The sequence below is a fragment of the Nerophis ophidion genome, linkage group LG01 (assembly GCF_033978795.1).
Source record: "Nerophis ophidion isolate RoL-2023_Sa linkage group LG01, RoL_Noph_v1.0, whole genome shotgun sequence".
Taxonomy (NCBI): Eukaryota; Metazoa; Chordata; class Actinopteri; order Syngnathiformes; family Syngnathidae; genus Nerophis; species Nerophis ophidion.
In genome coordinates this window covers 86555102-86562601 of record NC_084611.1, presented here as the reverse complement: position 1 = coordinate 86562601, position 7500 = coordinate 86555102, and the positions used below count along the sequence as shown (strand labels likewise).

Genomic DNA, 7500 nt, shown 5'->3' with positions numbered 1-7500 from the left:
TGTTTCTTTTACTTTTTATTCATAGCTGTATGTAGAAGTGTCTGGTTGTATCTGCTGCTTTAATGTCTTTAATGTCCTCTGTGCTCTTTGATGTTTGATGTTTCCCTCTTACACACATGTAAGAGGGATGTGTACTATGGCTATGAGTTGTTGTTTTGTTCCCTTGGCCTCAGTCCGCACCCCCACTCCAGGGCCCAGGCTAAGACCGATTTTTTTCTCCCATCCCCCCCCCCTCCCCCCTTGTTTACCTGTATGTCATCTTTTTTGTAAGGGGCGCTGGAAGCCGGCAGACCCGTCAGCGATCCTGTTCTGTCTCCCTGTAATGTTTGTCTGATCTTGAATGGGATTGTGCTGAAAATTGTAATTTTCCTGAAGGAACTCTCCTGACGGAATAAATAAAGTACTATCTATCTAATCTAATATATATATATATGTATATATATATATATATATATATATATATATATATTTATATATATACATACATACATATATATGTATAAATATACACATATGTATATACACATATATACATACATGTATGTATGTATACGTACATACATATATATATGTATGTATATATACATGTATATGTGTGTGTATGTATACATATATGTGTGTATATATATGTGTATATATGTGTGTATATATACATATATATATATATTATATATGTGTTTATATACATACATACATATATATATAAAATGCATTATATATTTTTTGTATGTTGTTATCAATATTCTTGTCTTACGATATTTATCCATCATTCTACCAGGTTGTTTCAGACTCAGTGTTTGTTATTTAATGACGTTTTAAAAATGTCAAACAGTGATAAATTATCCCACCAATAATTACACACATGGACAGTTACGACCTCGTCAAAAACACATTCATCTGCTAATTAAATGTGTTTCTAATATTGTCATGGACATACTGACTGACGTAGTTCATATCAATTTTACACAACTTAAAATATTCACCATAGAATATTTGTTTAAAGAAAAAAAAAACATGTTCTATTTTATTTTTTTATTTTTTTTTTTAAATGGTCCAAAAAATAAATAAAAAAATCAAGCCCATTCAGCGAGTAAGTGAAAGAGGAAGTTAAAAAGAACCACAGGAGGAGGAGTGTGTGAGCGTGTGTGTGTTACAATTTCCTCAGTCTCACACTGATCCGCCTCTGAGAGTGTGTGCACGCACGCGTGTGTGTGTGTTTGTGTGTGTGTGTGTGTGTGTGGGACGAGAGGACCAAGATGCAGGCCATCAAGTGCGTGGTCGTGGGAGACGGGTACGACTTCAACTTTCCTACTTTCTACTCCTCTTTATCAATCCTCCCTAAATTCTAAACGTTTCTTTTTAAACGTCGCCTGCCGTTGGCGAGCGGGAGCCACTTCCTCCGCGACGCAACGTCTAAACCAGGTGGCGACGAGGTGCAGAAGGAGCTTAAACGCCAAAAAAATTTACAACTAAACGTCAAACAGCATTGGCGGCTTCTCCATACTTTCATGGATAAATGTCCGCTTTGTTTCTCCGATTCTGTAACCGCTTCAAAACGGCTCAACTCTCGCACGGGGAACCTAAAGCGTCGGAAAAAGCTCGCCCGAGTTGAGGTGTTCTGGTCATGTGACCCAGCTCCTAAACAAGCAGGTCGTTCGGAGTACTTGGGTCTTAAACGTTTGTTCTCCCGGGCTTCCTATGTTCTCAGTGCGCATAGCGAGCTCGGACGGGTCTGACGTCGGTGACCTTTGACCTCACAAATGCATCCTTAAAACCTTCGCCCAAAAAAGTTCCCCCCCGGTTGACGGGGGACAGTCGCGGCGACAACGGAATGAGAGCCACGGCGCGTTTTCGTTGCGTTGGACTTCCTGTGGCTGTCCCAATACTTTTGTGAACAAAGAGGTAAGGGGGGGGTATGGCGGAAGTTGCAAAGCAGAAGTGGAGCGGATGAGTAGACATGAACAAGTTCCGTATCGGCGTGGCATCATCGGTCAACAAGTCCGGTGCATATATGTAAAACCCCAAAAAATATAAAAAAATATTAATATTAATTAAAATACATAAAATATAAAGCCCAAAACCAGTGAAATTGGCTTGTTGTGTAATTTGTAAATAAAATGATTTTCTCATCAACTTGTATTCAATTGAATAGACTGCAAAGATAAGATATTTAAAGTTCCAACTGAGAAACTTCATTTTTTTTTGCAAATAATCAATAACTTTGAATTTTTACCATTGTGTTACATGACCTTTCCTTTAAACAACACCGGGAACTGAGGAGACCCATTTTTGAAGCTTTTCAGGCGGAATTATTTCCCTTTCTTGCTTGATGTACAGTTTACCGTATTTCCTTGAATTAATTAATTTAAAAGTCTCTCCGTCTCAATGGAGATTTTCCTTTATTACCTCCTGTTTCGATTGAAAGTCCAGTTTAGAAAACTGTTTTATTTTAGATATGTAATCCTCCAGGTTAAAAGTGCAAGCGAGAGGAAAAAAATAAACGATCGCTGCCTGTTGTCACTTCTTCTGCAGCCGAGTAGTCGCAAGAAGGATCACTAGCGCCCTCTACCTCCAGGAGTCATTTAATGAATCATATTTGACACACGCAGCTACGGTATATTAATAAAACATAGCTGCTTACTGTTCTTTTTAGCATATTCAATAGCTTGGACCTTATGCGATTTCAAATCATTGAAATCAGCCTCCTCTATTTTGAAAATGATGACAGGTGAAGTGTCACCCGTGACGTGACGAGTTTGACCCGGCGGAATTTGTAGGCATAAGCTAATTATTTGGCTAAACGAGTTCGAACCGGCGGAAATTCAAGACATGCGCTAATAAAAATAATATTTTGCGAAACGAGTTTGACCCGGCGTTAATCCTAAGAATGCGCTAATTATTTTGCGAAATGAGTTTGACCCGGCAGTAATTCTAGGCAGGCGCATACTAGATACCCGGCGGCAATTCAAGGAAATACAGTAAGTTGTTCAACAGTCCGGGATCTCGGTTGTGGTGTTTTAGGCTTCATAATGCGCCACACATTTTAGGCTAGGCCAGTCTAGTACCCGCACTCTTTTACTACGAAGCCACGGTGTTGTAAGACGTGGCTTGGCATCGTCTTGCTGTAATAAGCAGGGGCGTCCATGATAACGTTGCTTGGATGGCAACATCCATCCGTCCATTTTTTTACTGCTTGTCCCTTATGGGGTTGCGGGGGTGCGGGGGGGGGCTGGAGCTGGAGCTTATCTCAGCTACATTCGGGGGGAAGGCGGGGTACACCCCGGAGAAGTCGCCACCTCATCGCAAGGAATGGCAACATACAATAATAATAATAATAATACATTTTATTTGGTATAGCCCTTTTATGAATACTCTAAGACGCTTTACGGGATGGAAAAAATAAAATATAAAAAAGTAATAATATAAAATACAGGAAATATAAAAGTAGTACATTGTAAACTACAAACCCTGTTTCCAAATGGTGTTAGATGTAAATATAAAGGGAATACAATGATTTGCAAATCCTTTTCAACCCATATTCAGTTGAATATGCTACAAAGACAACATATTTGATGTTCAAACTGATAAACATTTTTTTTTTGTGTGTGCAAATAATCATTAACTATAAAGTTTGATGCCAGCAACACGTGACAAAGAAGTTGGGAAAGGTGGCAATACATACTGATAAAGTTGAGGGATGCTCATCAAACACTTATTTGGAACATCCCACAGGTGTGCAGGCTGATAGGGAAAAGGTGGGTGCCATGATTGGGTATAAAAACAGCTAACCGAAAAATGCTCAGTCTTTCACAAGAAAGGAGGGGGCGAGGTACACCCCTTTGTCCACAACTGCGTGAGCAAATAGTCAAACAGTTTAAGAACAACGTTTCTCAAAGTGCAATTGCAAGAAATTTAGGGATTTCAACATCTACGCTCCATAATATCATCAAAAGGTTCAGTGAATCTGGAGAAATCACTCCACGTAAGCGGCATGGCCAGAAACCAACATTGAATGACCGTGACCTTCGATCCCTCAGACAGCACTGTATCAAAAACCGACATCAATCTCTAAAGGATATCACCACATGGGCTCGGGAACACTTCAGAAAACCACTGTCACTAAATACAGTTCGTCGCTACATCTGTAAGTACAAGTTAAAGCTCTACCATGCAAAGCGAAAGCCATTTATCAACAACACCCGGAAACGCCGCCGGCTTCTCTGGGCCCGAGATCATCTAAGATGGACTGATGCAAAGTGGAAAAGTGTTCTGTGGTCTGACGAGTCCGCATTTCAAATTGTTTTTGGAAATATTCGACATTGAGTCATCCGGACCAAAGGGGAAGCAAACCATCCAGACTGTTATCGACGCAAAGATCAAAAGCCACGTGGCCTGGTTTTGGAGGGCTTTGTGGGTGAGGAGGAGGATTTTAAAGTGGATCCGGTGAGGAACGGGGGGGAGCCAGTGGAGTTTCTGAAGAAATGTTGTTCCAAAACCTGTATGTACCTTTCAGCATTAATGGTGCCTTTACAGATGTGTTAGTTACCCATGCCTTGGGCACTAATGCACCCCCATACCATCACAGATTTTAAACTTTGCGCCTCTAACAGTCCGGATGGTTCTTTTCCTCTTTGGTCTGCAGGACACAACGTCTACAGTTTCCCAAACAATTTATATTTACACATATATTTACACACAGACACACACACACATATATATATATATAATGTGTGTGTGTGATTGCGCGACCCCAAAAGGGAATAAGCGGTAGAAAATGGATGGATGGATGGATGTGTGTGTGTGTGTGTGTGTGCGCGCATGTGTGTGTATATATATATATATATATATATATATATATATATATATATATATATATATATATATATATATATATATATATATATATGTGTATATGTATATATGTATGTATGTATGTATGTATGTATATATGTATATGTATATGTATATATGTATGTATGTATGTGTATGTATATATATATGTGTGTATATATATATATACACACATATATGTATATATATATATATATATACACACATATATATGTATATATATATATATATATATGTATATATATATATATACATATACACACATATATATACATACACATACATACATACATATATACATAAATACATATATATATATATATATATATATATACACACACGCACACACACACACATAAATATATATATATATATATATACACACACGCACACACACACACACACACACACACACACACACACACACACACACACACACACATACACATATATATATATAAGACATTTTGGGTTGCCGACCCCCGAACTAACCCATCAAAAATGTAAAAATAGAGTAAAAAGGCATAATGTTATTAAAAATGTTGAAATCAATAACATTTGTCTCTAAATATATGTATAACGTTCCTTTAGCTTTTTTTTTTATGATCCTATTTGGTTTCAAACAACCACGAGAACCTCCACCCTTGTGTTGTCTTTTTTTAAGTTTCTAACCAAAATTGTAGTTGTATATATTGTGTTGCGTTTTCAGAAAAGAACAAAAAAAAAATCAGCCTTTTCTTTTTGGCCAAAATCGTGCAGCCGTACGTCTGCCTCTTACAAAGACCTCGTTGCAACTTCCTGTGCGGTGGTTAGAGAAGACGGGATGTGTGATGAGGGCAACAACAACAAAAAAAATGGCATGACAAAATGAGAGCAGTTTGAAAAGCTCAAGTGTGAGTTTAAAGCCACTTCCTGTTTTCTCCAACACTTAACTTCCTTTTTCCGCGACTCGCAGGCGTGACAACACACGTGACTTACCAAGTAACGCTAAAGATTGAAATTCATCTTTTCCGACTTATAGGTGTCGCTACCCTGTCAACTAAGCCAACATCAAACAAACAGAAGAAGTCTGGAGCTAAAGTCATGGAGAAGTTCTTAAGCGCAAAAATTATGACTAAAGTGCTGAAGCTATATTTTTATTCACTTTTGTTTATTCATTTTATCACAACATAATTGTATGTAAACTCAACTATTTGTCAGTTATTTATGAGCCCCTTCTTACGCTGTATATTTGATTAGTACTTATTTTTCTAATCAGCCTGACCTAAGCCTAAGGTTTATCTAATAAATAATTCATACTATTTGTGATTAACACGCTTTAATATCTTTTGACAAGGTATCAAACTGTAAGTATGTTTTATATAATTATTGAATACCATTGAAATCAAGAGTGACATTATCAAATTAGTGTTAATATTTGACTAGTGAAAAAGGTTGCGAACCCCTGATCTAGACCACAAGAAAGTGTTTTGAAAATAGATTAAAATCATCATAAGTCCCCTTAAAACCTTTCTAATAGTGTATAACTAATAATGTGTATTACATTACAATTATACCAATATGTCAACCAAATTATGACATACCACACTGTAAGATAAACACAATGTCACACATATAATACAACATCATTTACACTATCAGGCAAACTACACATAGAATAGAATAGAATAGAATAGAATAGAATAGAATAGAATAGAAAGTACTTTATTGATCCCTGGGGATAATTATAATATATATAAATACAGTCTATTGTACAGCATTATTCACGTGTGAATAATATAAATACAGTCTTTTATACAGCATTATTCACATGTGAATATCATAAATACAGTCTATTATCCAGCATTATTCACGTGTGAATAATATAAATACAATCTATTATACAGCATTATTCACACGTGAATAATATAAATACAGTCTATTATACAGGATTATTCACACGTGAATAATATAAATACAGTCTATTATACAGGATTATTCACATGTGAATAATATAAATACAATCTATTATACAGCATTATTCACACGTGAATAATATAAATACAGTCTATTATCACAAGTGGATAATATAAATACAGTATATTATACAGCATTACTGACATGTGAATAATATAAATACAGTCTATTATACAACAGTATTCACACGTGAATAATATAAATACAGTCTATTATTCACATGTGAAAAATATAAATGCAGTCTATTATACAGCATTACTGACATGTGAATAATATAAATACAGTCTATTATACAGCATTATTCACATAATAATAATATAAATACAGTCTATTATACAACAGTATTCACACGTGAATAATATAAATACAGTCTATTATTCAAAAGTGGAAAAATATAAATGCAGTCTATTATACAGCATTATTCACATGTGAATATCATAAATACAGTCTATTATACAGCATTATTCACATGTGAATAACATAAATACAGTCTATTATACAGCATTATTCACATGTGAATAACATAAATACAGTCTATTATACAGCATTATTCACATGTGAATAACATAAATACAGTCTATTATACAGCATTATTCACATGCGAACAGTGAGGAAATAATGGATGAAAAATTATTCCGCAATATATTCATCTTCTCTATCAAATTCGAAGAAATATTTTTGACAAATCTATAT

The 7500-nt window shown here is 35.8% G+C and overlaps 1 pseudogene; it reads left to right on the top strand.

Annotated features, from left to right (window-relative positions):
* The first annotated feature begins 1130 nt into the window (after positions 1 to 1130).
* The window catches only part of LOC133561170 (ras-related C3 botulinum toxin substrate 2-like), a 17358-nt pseudogene continuing 10988 nt past the window's right edge, over positions 1131 to 7500 (top strand).